This window comes from Bison bison, unplaced genomic scaffold (genome assembly GCF_000754665.1).
Source record: "Bison bison bison isolate TAMUID 2011002044 unplaced genomic scaffold, Bison_UMD1.0 scf7180017864382, whole genome shotgun sequence".
In the NCBI taxonomy this organism is placed as follows: domain Eukaryota; kingdom Metazoa; phylum Chordata; class Mammalia; order Artiodactyla; family Bovidae; genus Bison; species Bison bison.
The window spans coordinates 3,344,296-3,358,500 of record NW_011494954.1 but is presented as its reverse complement, the minus strand read 5'-3'; the positions used below and the strand labels follow the sequence as shown (position 1 = coordinate 3,358,500).

Genomic DNA, 14,205 nt, shown 5'->3' with positions numbered 1-14,205 from the left:
TCAAGGCTATGGTTTTTCCTGTGGTCATGTATGAATGTGAGAGTTGGACTGTGAAGAAGGCTGAGTGCCGAAGAATTGATGCTTTTGAACTGTGGTGTTGGAAGACTCTTGAGAGTCCCTTGGACTGCAAGGAGATCCAACCAGTCCATTCTGAAGGAGATCAGACCTGGGATTTCTTTGGAAGGAACGATGCTAAAGCTGAAACTCCAATACTTTGGCCACCTCATACGAAGAGTTGACTCATTGGAAAAGACCCTGATGCTGGGAGGGATTGGGGGCAGGAGGAGAAGGGGACGACAGAGGATGAGATGGCTGGATGGCATCACTGACTCGATATACGTGAGTCTGCGTGAACTCCAGGAGTTGGTGATGGACAGGGAGGCCTGGCGTGCTGTGATTCATGGGGTTGCAAAGAGTCAGACACGACTGAGCGACTGAACTGAAATGAACTGAATTTTGAATGAAAAGTTAAAAAGAATAGAGAGGAGTAAATTTAGAGTCTGATATGGATTTTCACTACTGGCGTGGTGCTGAGAAGTTTGTTTTGACTTTAAAAAATGTTTAGTTGAGATTTAGTTTCAAAACAATGATTTTTTATTCTTCATCAAATGAATTTATGTTTATCTTTCTTTTCATTTACCAGAAAGGTTTCCAAGGAGTACAGATGGTTCAAATACAGTGAATAAATATTTGATCGTCTTGGAGTGACGTAACTTAAACCATAACTCAGAAATGTTGCTGAACTGAATAAAGGTGTCTTGATATATTTCCACTCAAATCTATCCTTATTCAGAATGTACTATTACATTGATGAATGCTTGATCAGCCTCAGAAGAGCAGAATCATGACAGAGTAATTCCAATCATTACTCTCAACCAGTTCTTGTCAATGAACATATATTATTTCTCCAAGGCACTGAAAATCCTGATAGGTGCTTTCCAGGAGGTTATTCTATGGACCTGTGATTGGTGGCTAGGACGGTAAAGCATCTGTCTGCAATGCAGAAGACCCGGGTTTGATTCCTGGGTTGGGAAGGTACCCTGGAGAAGGAAATGGCAGCCCACTCCAGTATTCTTGCCTGGAAAATCCCATGGACGGTGGAGCCTGGTAGGCTACTGTCCGTGGGGTCACAAAGAGTCGGACACGACTGAGCGACTTCACTTTCACTTTCTAGAGATTATATTGAAATTCTCGTCCTTGAAACAAAGTTGTACCAAATACTCTTGTCACTCTGCAAAATTATTGTATTTATATGTTTCTCAGAATGGTCTCATTCAATGGCAAATGAATTGCATCATCATATATAAGCATATATGGGTTTCCCAGGAGCTACAGTGGTAAAGAATCCACCTGCTTAGAGACACAAGATACGCAGGTTCAATCCCTGGGTGGGAAAGATCCCTTGGAGAAGAAAATGGCAACCCACTCCAGCATTCTTGTCTGAAAAATTCGATGGACAGAGGAGCCAGGTGGCTACAATCCACAGGGCTGCAAAGAGTCGGACATGACTGAGTGACAGCACACACACACAGAAGCATTTATATGGTGATCTTATTATATATGATGATCTTATTATTTATATACACACAAACACATATATATGTGTGTATATATATGTTTCTCTGTTCTAAGTTTATGCCAAAGTATGTTGCAAGTCTTTTTTTAAAAAATTGTATAATAATAATTTTAAAAACATACAGAAATATATATGCTTTTTTGTGTATCTATCAATCTTCATTTTGTTTTGTTAATTTTTATTGAGATATAGTTGATGTATAATCTTTGCATACTTTTAAATAGCTAATTTTAATAGGACATTTGCTATGCCAAAGAACATTATTAGAATTTCACAATATGTAGATTTTTTCCAAGACTTCTTGTAAATCCTGTGTTTTCAAGCAATATTAATATATTTGTTAATCAATTATAATCAACATTCATAGTAAGTGGAATAAACTGTTTTCTGAGAATTTACATTCTTTAAATGTTTCCTATTGTACTCTACATCCTCCACTAGGTACCGCATCTTTGATGCTAAAGATTAAAAACAAAATAATAACTCACTGGCATATATATATGTGTGTGTATAAAATCTGGAAGCAGTTAGTTCCTAAATATTCTTTTTAAATATGCTTCTTTAAATTCAGCTTCCACCAAGCTAATCAGGTGATTGGTACAAAGGTAATTAAATGAAAATCAGTCTTCAAAGAAAGATTAGTAGTAAGTGAGTGATTAATTTTTTTTTTCCTTCAGACACAAGAAGCCTAAAATGTCAATTAAGGATTAATAAACTATTAACAAGTGAGGAGTAATATAGCTTTATTCTAGGTATATAACTAAGTGCTCATATGTGTTGCTGTTAATGGAATTTGGTAAAAGCTGAAGAGCACTTCGTTGTTCTAATCTAGCTGCCTACATGATCTTAATCTGATTTTCTGGATGGTTGGGAAAGTAGACAAAGAATGAACCTACCAAAAAAAAATTTGGCAGAAAGTGACTGACAGATTTACATTAGTATTAGTTCAATAGTAATAGTAATAGTTAGCGAGGGCTTTCAATATGGCCAGTATCATAATTAAGTGCTATACTTTTATTATCTTCTTGTATCTGCATAAGATATTTTGAAGTTGATAAGACTATTTATCAACTAAAGACATAGAAACTGGTCCAAATATGACAGCTAGTAAATGACAGAACCAGGATTTGCTCCCAAGTGAGGCTTCCTCAGCGTCTCTGCTTCTTCTATAGCCCTGCTTCCCCAAATAAGCTGTAATTCACATTTGATCAATCTTGGTCGAAACTGTTAACATTATCTGAATCTAAAACGCTGAGGTACAGATTTTCAACGTGAGTCTCGATTAAAATGCTTCCTGTGCTGAAATCTACTTTGAAACAAACAATACCCATTTTTCCCTTCTATATTTATTATTTGTATCCAGTATTCTAGATTTGAATACTTACCACATGTCAAATTTTAATTTAAATTCTATTCTCTAAGCGTTCCATATTTCTACTTGGGTCATTCAGTTTTAATACTGTCATAAGGGCAATTTCTTTTCAATTATAAAGGAACTGATCTCCAAATATTAAGGTATCATTTAGTAGAAAGTCCTTTGATCACAATTTATGAATTGATGGATTCTTTTTTAAAAATTGTAGCTCCAATAATTGAGAAAACTTAAGTTTTCTCAATAGACTAAGGAAGGTGTATTATGAGTTATAATCTAAAATTTTGCTTAAATTCAGATTAACTTCACACTTCTTTATTAAATTGGCCATCAGATTGTTTAAAAGGATAAGTAGAATGAGATTATTGACTATAAACCAATTAATGCCTCTATTGAAAGTTTTCTGATATATTTATTTACTAATAAACTGAAATCAAAGTCAAAAACACATTTAAAAACATTCCTCTCCACATGGTGTTCCATTATGAAACTGCTGCAGTGAATATTACATTTGTTGAACAAACATAGCACTATAATCAAGCATCTGCTTGCTTTCATGCATTGTATATACAACAGAGATTTGCTGCACTTTTTTAGTATTCTCAATAGGTTTCTGTGTTTATAAAGGTCCAGAAATGATCTTTAGAACATATCCTCCATATGGCACCAGGAAACCCAGCATAAGAACCTTTCCTACACAAAGGATATAGAATTGTCTCATTTCAAAATATCAATATTTTTCTAGAAACACAAAGCTACCAAGTAAGTGTTAGAACCACCTCAACTTCTGTTCACCCTTGTTCAAATTGATTTAGTCGTCTGCACATGTCAACTTTAATTATCAAAAATACACAAATAAACAGCAGGTTCCTTTCTTGAGTTCTAAATGTTAACTATAACTCTAATCACATTTTTAATAATAAATTAATACTCAGAATGTGTTTTTCATCAGCAGAGGGCCATCTCAGCATGATGTCACTAAAGAACCATGACCTAAATTTTAGTTCTGAGGTTCTATCCACAAAAGAGAAATAAAGTGGAGATGCTCACTTTTCTGGATAATTATTGCATATATAACTGATTTGATTAGTCAACCCAAATAATCTCAAAACATTTTGGTGTTCTTTGGGAAGACTACAAATTTCACAATTTGTTTTAACTCTCCTCTCCAATTCAGGTTTTCCTCTGTAAACACATCCTAATATCTGCTAAATAAGCTAAGATTTTAGACAAGCAAAACACTGATAACTACCTTCATTCTACTGTAACTTTTTAAAAACTACATTTTAAAATTTACTGAATAATTTAAATAATAATCTTTATGTCTAAGTGCGCTAATGTATGCACACTTTAATATTTTTTGTTTTATAAATATAACCTTTAAGATAATAGAGAGTACAAAATACCATACTGCTCAGTAAGAATAACACTATTAAAGGAGTCCACCTTCAATATCATAAAACAACTAAATATAATGTCAATTACATAAATCCCACTTATTATGCCAGAGAGAGAGATTATTCAGATCTCACATGAAAATTAGTTTCTTTCTTTTAATGGTAACAAAGTGATTAACTAGTAAGTTTAACATGAAGAAATGATACGATTCCAAGTGTCTACAGTTCCTTAAACTACTTCAAGATATATTGGCAGATGTTTCAATTAATGTGTAGCAAGGTCACAAAATCAATTTCTTATCAGCTAAAAACACTCATACAGTAAATTTTATTTTCAAACCATAATCTCTAAATTAAATCTGTGTCCCTAAAAAATACAGTTCAAAAAATCAGTCATTGGGTTTTCTCCCTGATAACGTTTTCACAAATGGCACAAGGCTTTGTATGCTATATATAGCCTACAATGTTTGGTTAGATTCTAATCTTCCTAGAGAATGTCATTATCTTTTTCCATGGCAAATAAAGGACCAAAGTGTTGATTTCCTCCTTAAACTAAGTACAAGGTTTGAACACATCTGGCATTCTATCTTCTAGCAATTTGTTTGGGAACTTTTAAACAATTATAAAGAGAATCTCTGAAACTGTATACTAATCTGGATTTCTTGGTAATATAAACTATATGAACATAAAATTGCGGGAAAAATCAAGTTAACATGGAAAATAGCATAACCATGCAGTAAATTTCGTATAAAAGGACTTAGCAGGAATTGAACTTTTCAGACCAATGACACTCAAGATAATCATATTTTTAATGAAAATTCATTGACTTGAATGTAAAATACCATCATGTATTATATTGAAGGTCTTTCTTTATATTCTAATTTCTTTAAATAAAATGTTTTTTCTAATAACTGATTTTCATCCTACTCACAACTCCACATGTGACGACAATAATGTAAGTCCTTGTACCTTTTCTCTCAATGCCAATGGACCAAACAGTTAAAGAAGCTGAAATATATCAATAATATTGCCTTAACGTTTTAATATTCATAAAATCACAATTTTCATGGTAGACAAAAATTATGTGTTCTGTTCTTTAACACTCAAAATGCATGATCATGATACCTTTATACAAACGCTGGGTAACGAACACTACCTAGTGGTATTATCTCACACAGCCACTAACAAATTCTAAAAGTTTATTTACTGTAAATTCAGATTCTTGAGATCAGTTTGGTAGTTGATAAAATATGGGATATAAAATCATATCTCAAGAAGACGGAAGAAAAAATTATCTGAGATAATACATTAAAGCTTTTCAAAGCATTTTTTGCACACACTCCTAAACATATACTCTTAGCTGATTTCAGCACTGCTAGACAGAATGAAAAGAATGTTTTCTAAAGCAAGAAGGTGAATAACTCTGAGGGAGGGTTAAAACACATTTACAAAAATTAAACACAACATTTTTGTGGATGAAGACAATATTTTCTTCAAAATCTTTATATATTACAAGTATTAAAATTTTAGGGAGGAGGGAGGAGGATTCAGGATGGGGAATACATGTATACCTGTGGCGAATTCATTTAGATATTTGGCAAAACTAATACAATAAAGTAATATACAGAGAGTATTTTATTTCTTCCCACTTCATTCATGTTATAATCTATTCAATTTTAATCAAATTTAGAGCTTGATAAAAAAAAAACAAAGTAAAATTTGTTTTAATAACAGTCTTACTTTGTACATATTAATGCAAAAAGGACAAAAGTTCACCCTAAGTAGGTAACTGAAGAATAAATACAGCTTTGTGTAATGCTGTACTTAAAAAGATTAGTTCATTGTAAAAAGTGATAAATGTGAGACGGATATTTTCAATGACAGAAAAATTATTTTCTGAAATTAAAGAACAATTATTATGATTAGAAGTGAAAATATAATTTTTCTAAGTGCCAATAATTTCACAATTCCTAGGATTTCTATGAAAACAGCATATTTTACACATAAGATGCAGAAAAAAAAAATACCACAGTTAATGTGACAACTGGGACTCTGAAGATTAGGGCCAGAGTGCTTCAAAAACAGGAGGTCATCACAAGCATTAGTGCCAATATGGGAAACAACCCTGCCTTAGGACATACTGCTTCTTAACTCGTGAAAATGTTCAAAAGAGCAACAGATAAGTTAATGGAAATTCAGTGTTGCATAGTTGATCACTCAAAATGAAACAGGGAGAGCCAATTTGGAAAAAACCAATGTAAAGTTTATTAAGCGAACTGATCATTCATACACATTTTCCATCTGGTTATAATGGATAGTCTTTATTTATAGCAAAATACTTGGGATGGGATTATGCATACAGTAATCTTGCTGTATGGGTCTTGTTACAATGCAGAGTATTTAAGCAAATCTGAGTGTGGATCCATGCAAGCAGGAATATCATATATAATATCTTAGTAAATTCAGCACAGACATGGAATAGTAAGAATGGGGCACCAACCAATCAGAATAACCACTCAAAAACCAATCCATGTATTTGACAGACTGTATCCAAGGAATTTTAATAGTTTCCAAGGATGTAGTAAAAAATAAGAATTAGTCACCATTTTCAAACAGCAGTCACTGTTGGGATTCCCCAGGCACCATTAAAAAGCAGGCAGACTCCATCAACACTTATTCCAAAATTAATGAATTAATGCAAAAATGAAAAGGAATTATGAGAAGATGAAAAAGCAAACAATCATTCTGAACATATAGGAATAAGAAAGGCCTTGCAAATTGACGTATGTATTGGGTCTTAGATATTAAGTCAAAGCTTATAATATTCCCAACATTTAAAGTGCCTTATTTCTTTCCTGAGCACCCACACAATTGTTTATCCCATCCCATTTATTGTCTGACACAAAGTATTTTGATGCCTGGAAATACATGAAATCCTCAGAATGGAGAAATTTAGATACAGGTTTCCAGCTGAGAAGACTGCCCCACTGATCAAGTCCACTCTCAACTCCCTGGCTCATTACACTTATAAATAAACGATCATCAATGTTCCTTTGAAGTTGCAACACAAGGACAAGTTCCATTTTGTAGCATTTTGTTCCAGATTGTTCGTTAAATGGTACTTATAAATTCACATGAGTCATAACCCTCCTCTCCACAAAATGAATACATGCACTGTTTTATTCAAAAGGGGGTACTCTCAACCACATACAACAGTGACTAAACCTTTCCCAGAAGGGAGCAAATATAAAAATCAACATTTACAGCCTTCTTGTTTCTTCTGAATGATTCAAGTGACTCTGATACAGCATTTCTCTTGCTGATCATACTATATAATATTTAATACCTTACTTTTTAGCACTGTAATACAAGGGGTTCACTGAAGATTGGTCCAGAATTTTTTTTCACAGGAGAAAGTCACTGAGAAAACAGAATGGAAAATACGTTTTATTTATTTGGTGACCTCTATGGATGTGTAATATATGTCTGAAGAACTCTGAGGTCACATCTTGGTTCAGTAGGGAAAAAATATGTATATCATCATGGTGTTATGGTCATGAGTAGGGAGAAGTGAGCACAAGCAGTAGATGAAAGCCTCGCCTGCACTGGTCATGCCAGCTCCAGAGATCAGGGTGAAAAGCAGTGTGGTACAGTGGAAAGACCACTGAGTTTAGAAGCACGAGACAAAAACCCGTATCTGTTTTGCTTTCATGTTCCAAACTGAGCTGAAAATCCATTAGTTACTAAAAAAGATGAAATTTAAATTGACTGAAGTTCAAATAAAAGTCTCATAACAGAATCAGAATTTTAAAGCTGAGACATTAACAACCATTATCATAAGAGTCTCAGTTGAACAGGACTAGTGTGTGTGTGTGTGTGTCTATGTGTGCGTGTGTGTGTATGCACGCACATGCGTGTGCGCTCACGTGTGAAGTGAAAGTTGCTTCGTCATGTCCGACTCTTTCCGACTCCATGGACTGGGGCCTGTAAGGCTCCTCTGTCCATGGAATTCTCCAGGCAAGACTACTGGAGTGGGTGGCCATTCCCCTTCTCCAGAGGACATTCCCAACCCAGGGATAGAACCCAGGTCTCTTACACTGCAGGCAGATTCTATATACTAGTCCATTTAAATAATAAGAGAGACCTTAGATATTTTGGCACAGTTATATGAGAATATATTATCAAAGAATCTAGTTACTAGGGCATGACATACTAGGAGGGGTCAAGTTATGAGGCTGGGTCTTAGTTAGTAATAAGGATATAAAAAGGGATCTAATAATGGAATACTTTGGCCACCTGATGCGAAGAACTGACTCATTTGAAAAGACTCTGATGCTGGGAAAGATTGAAGGCGGGAGGAGAAGGGGACAGCAGAGGATGAGATGGTTGGATGGCGTCACCGACTCAATGGACATGAGTTTGAGTAAACTCCAGGAGTTGGTGATGGACAGGAAGGCCTGGCGTGCTGCAGTCCATGGGGTCACAAAGAGTCAGACACGACTGAGTGACTGAACTGAACTGAACTGAATAATGGAAATCTGGAAGAGAAAACTTCGGAGTAGCAATTATTTTATTTTTAAGATGACAGGGTAATACTGCAGGATTTCTAAAACATACCCTTCCTCTCTTAAGCTATAATTAGTATCTGAAAAGGGCTTAAATGAAGTAGAAGTTAAGTGAAAGTAGATGAATATAGAAATGGCGGCCTAAAGGACTGACAGAGAATCTTCTTGTAATGGTCATGGATGAATCTTGGCGGCTTGGCCTCTACTCACTCTCCCGAATGTAAGAGTCACTCAAATGTTTTTTTGAAAAGCACGTTTTGTCACTATAATTTGAGCAGGTTTTCAACTATGCTATATGAATGAAGGAGCCTACATATACTATTATTTAGGTGCATAAAGGTAATAAACATCTTGAACGTATAAATAAAAATGTCAGATCATAAAGTAAACTATATTCCTCTTTTATTGCAAGATATCCGTAGAGGTATTCCTTAAACAAAAGCTGAAATGTAAGGCACAAACATATTATGTAAAAGACAGGTGAATATTGGAGGATTCTTTAAATGAAGACTCCTGTGTTTCTTAAGCTTTGGGAAATTGTCTTGTATCTTTTGTGATTTCTTTTGCTAAATCTTGCCTGACCCCTCTTCAATAAGACTTTGATTGGAGGGGTACTAGGTTCTCTGTTTGGTTTCTCAGTTTTGTTCTCATAGTTTCCATCTTTGCCTTTTAGTTCTTCAGTCTCTGAGTATTATTTTTCTGCTCCTCTCTATTGTATATTATTGCCTTAATCTGGGAATAATATAGATCAGAAGATAAGTATATTTCATTGGAGCAGAAAAATAGGTTTTTTTGGTAGTAACTATGATGAAAGTGAAAGAGGACAGTGAAAAAGTTGGCTTAAAACTCAACATTTAGAAAACTAAGATCATGGCATCCAGTCCCATCACTTTATGGGAAATAGATGGGGAAACAGTGGAAACAGTGTCAGAGTTTATTTTTGGGGGCTCCAAAATCACTGCAGATGGTGACTGCAGCCATGAAATTAAAAGATGCTTACTCCTTGGAAGGAAAGTTATGACCAACCTAGATAGCATATTCAAAAGCAGAGACATGACTTTGCCAGCAAAGGTCTGTCTAGTCAAGGCTATGGTTTTTCCTGTGGTCATGTATGGATGCGAGAGTTGAACTGTGAAGAAGGCTGAGCGCCAAAGAATTGATGCTTTTGAACTGTGGTGTTGGAGAAGACTCTTGAGAGTCCCTTGAACTGCAAGGAGATCCAACCAGTCCATTCTGAAGGAGATCAGCCCTGGGATTTCTTTAGAGGGAATGATGCTGGAGCTGAAACTCCAGTGCTTTGGCCACCTCATGTGAAGAGCTGACTCTCTGGAAAAGACTCTGATGCTGGGAGGGATTGGGGCAGGAGGAGAAGGGGACGACAGAGGATGAGATGGCTGGATGGCATCCCTGACTCGATGGACGTGAGTCTGGTGAACTCTGGGAGTTGGTGATGGACAGGGAGGCCTGGGGTGCTGCGATTCATGGGGTCGCAAAGAATCAGACACGACTGAGCAACTGAACTGAACTGATCAAGTATATTAGCCAGTGAATTCAGGAAATCACTCCAGGAAAACAAACAACATGGGTTGGAAACTGCATATAATTGCAGTATTATAACCACAGAAGTTATAAGTGAATCAAAAATAAATCCTGAGTTTAATTAAACGGAGCAGGGGCTTTTCAACAACAATGCTTGGAGAAGGAAATGGCAACCCACTCCAGTATTCTTGCCAGGGACGGAGGAGCCTGGTGGGCTGCCGTCTATGGGGTCTCACAGAGTCGGACACCACTGAAGTGACTTAGCAGCAGCAGCAGCACTTTTCTTAGGTACCAAGTATGGGCTCTGTCCCAATACTAGTGATATCACAATGTTAAAATTCACCAGTAGGTCATGGAATTTGGGTCAGAGAACATACTGACTACCCTGTTTCACCTGTAAGATAAAGCAGGGAAGGGATTCGGGAGAGATGTAGCAAGGGGATGAAAGTGGGTTATTATAAAAAGGCAGATTATATTGAGCTGATGAATTTAAGAATATTTTGACTTACGCAGTCCACAGGTATCCTCCACTGATGTGTAAGCAAATTTGAAATTTGTAGCTTCCCTGTTCTATGTGTGATCATTTCTATAGGAAAGAAAACCCAAGAATAGAGACTTTAGTCTCAATCTTCTGTTTTTCAGAATTGCTTGCATTACTGACAATTTTACCAGCTTATTGTCTTGAGGGATTGCTACAAAAGGAGATGAATAAAAGGAAAAACAAAGCACAAGGAACTGAGTAGCACAAAGGTTACAGAATACACTAAGGAAGAAAATATGTTGTGTGGTATGATAGCTTTTTCATACACAGAAGCATATCTTATTTGGTTTGTTTGGATGTAAACTTTCTAAGAATCTCTTTGAGGGTATCAACTGGAATTTTTCCTTCAACCTCATTCCTCTCTTAGAAAGTATCTTTCTTAGGCCAGATATTCTGTTTATTCATCTTTGTGTTTGCATTTTTGGCTTTTCTCCAATGATTGGTTATCCTTAAATGACCATCATGTTTATAACTAAAGAACAATGTTGATTATCACAGGTATTTTGGCCTACATTTTGTCTGCCAGACAATTACAAATTCTTTAGCACAAGAGTTCTGAGTTTCCTGTATATGTGGGTGTGCCATAGGACGTTTCCAGCATTATTCCAGTTAGCATAGGTGGGGAATGGGCAGAAAGACTGCATTAATTTTCAACTTCAGTGATGGCAGGCAGATGACAAAGTTTTCTTTGAGAGTATTTTCTTGGCTTCATTTGGGAGCAAACACCAGTGGGAAAGAGATCAATCTGCATAGCCTTAGGAAAACAATGTCAACAAGTTTCTACTCCCTTTCTGAGCAAGAGAAAGAATATGACCATCACAGGGAAAAGACACCATCTTCACTGAAGCCTGCTCTGTGTACACTGAACTATCCCACTTGTAGCACAAGATTCTGCTTTGAGAAAGTTTGCTCTTAATTTGTAGACTTCTCATGAATCCTCTCTGATTTAACTGATTTTATTGTCAATTCACTGGGCTTTAAAGACATAGATAAACAGGAGTAAAATAACTGTTCCTGGTCTATGAATTTCATCAAAATATTAGTTCTCTTGCTTGGAAAATCCCATGGACGGAGGAGCCTGGTGGGCTGCAGTCCATGGGGTCCTGAGGGGTTGGACACGACTGAGCGACTTCACTTTCACTTTTCACTTGCATGCATTGGAGAAGGCCAACCCACTCCAGTGTTCTTGCCTGGAGAATCGCAGGGACGGGGGAGTCTGGTGGGCTACTGTCTATGGGGTCACACGGAGTCGGACATGACTGAAGCGACTTGGCAGGAGCGGCAGCAGCAGCATTTAAGCCTGTAAATAGTTTTAACTTCCCTGCACTTATTCCTAAAGTGTCATAAATATATACCCCACACATTTTTTTTTATTATCAGTTGTTTTGATAATGTAGTGGAAAAAAAAAGGCAGAATCAAGGTGGGAGGGGAAGAACCACAATAATTCACTTTTTATTAATGAGATTCAATTTCATTATTTGCAGATTTACCTCACATAGTAGTTTGAGGACCATAAGAGGCGACTGTTTGAATGTGTTTCCTCTGCGAAAATTACTTAATCTATAAATTGAGGATAATATGAGCTTTTATTTCAGAGTTGTTATGAAGATTAAATTTATAAATTCATGTAAAGTGCTTAGAATAGAAGGTAGCTCAGAGAAAGCACTCAAATTAACATCAGTATTATTATGCTTTTTGTGAATAAGCTGTAAATCTGAAGTTACTTATTTAAGCACTAAAGAGACCAAATAAGGAAGAAGAGAAATAATGGGAAAATGGATAATCTGGTTAATCTGCTTCCAAATGACTGGGATTTGGCTATAATGTATGCTGGTGCCTTATTAAAACTGGGACTGTAGAAAATTGACATTCCAAGAACAAAAGAAATATTACCGATTTTGCAAAATGAAATTGGCAATTTAAAAATACTGACAAATAGGGAACTATAAAAAACAAAACAAAAAAATTGAGACTCAGTGAGTCACTTTGTGATGTTAAAGGTGCTAACCCCAAATTTCTTTGTTTTTTATACTAATATTTTCTTGAAAAGCAAAAGAGGTTTACAATATATGAAAATCCCACATCTAGAGTACAATTTTCACTTAATTTAAATTTCCTGTGTGTATGTGTACTAAGTTGCTCCAATCATGTCCAACTCTTTGTGACCCTATGGACAGGAGTCTGCCAGGCTCCTATGTCCATGGGATTCTCCAGGCAAGAATTCGGGAGTGGGTTGCTGTTTCCCCCTCCAGGGGATCTTCCCAAACCAGGTATCAAACTCCTATCTCTTATGTCTCCTGCACTGGCAGACAGTTTCTTTACCACTAGCACCACCTGCAAAGCCCTTTAAATTTCTTCTGCGGTGCTCAGTCACTCAGTTGTGTCCGACTCTGTGTGACCCCATGGACTATGGCCCATCAGGCTCCTCTGTCCATGGAGGCAAGAATACTGGAGTGGGTTACTGTGCTCTTCTCAAAGATATCTTCTTAACTCAGGTATCAAACCCAGGTCTCCTTCGTTGCATGTGGATTCTTCATTGTCTGAGCCACCTTAAATTTCCTAGCATTTCCTAAAGATATAACTGAACAGAAACTATAAGACGGTAGAACTGCCTTGTTCACTTAGCATGCAAAAAATGACAACTGATCTAATTTTATTGCTGTTGATGCTTTATCATCAGTAGCACATATTATAAGAGCATGTGTGTGTATGTGTGTGTGCATGTGTGCACATGCTCAGTTGCTCACCGAGTATCTGACTCTTTATGACCCTATGAAATGTAGCCTGCCATGCTCCTCTGTCCATGGGATTCTCCAGGCAAGAATACTGGAGTGCGTTGCCATTTACTCCTCCAGAGGATCTTCTCAACCCAGGGATTGAACTCAGTCTCCTGTGTCTCCTGAATTGGAAGGTGGACACATTATGGCTGAGCCACCTAGGAAGTCAGTAAGTCAGTGTGTGTGTGTGTGTGTGTGTGTGTGTGTATATATATACACATATACATTTCACTGGTAACTACCACGTAGGATTCGAACCTGTGCGGGGAGACCCCAAAGGATTTCTAGTCCATCTCCTTAACCACTCAGCCACGACTACACTAAGAAGGAATTATTTCACAGGTAACTACCCTGCTTATTTAACTTATATGCAGAGTACATCATGAGAAACGCTGGGCTGGAAGAAGCACAAGCTGGAGTCAAAACTGCCAGGAGAA

General features: G+C 36.5%; 1 protein-coding gene across 2 annotated transcripts in view; it reads right to left on the bottom strand.

The window, feature by feature from the left end:
• Positions 1 to 14,205, bottom strand: part of ELTD1 (EGF, latrophilin and seven transmembrane domain containing 1) — a 142,453-nt gene that overhangs the window by 115,669 nt on the left and 12,579 nt on the right. The window contains exon 2 of one of the 2 annotated variants that reach the window (XM_010857569.1): positions 10,959 to 11,035. The exons of the other annotated variant lie outside the window; for it this stretch is intronic. The gene's annotated coding sequence lies outside the window, so the exon portion shown is untranslated. The remainder of the gene's footprint in view (positions 1 to 10,958; positions 11,036 to 14,205) is intronic. 2 annotated transcript variants of the gene reach the window in all.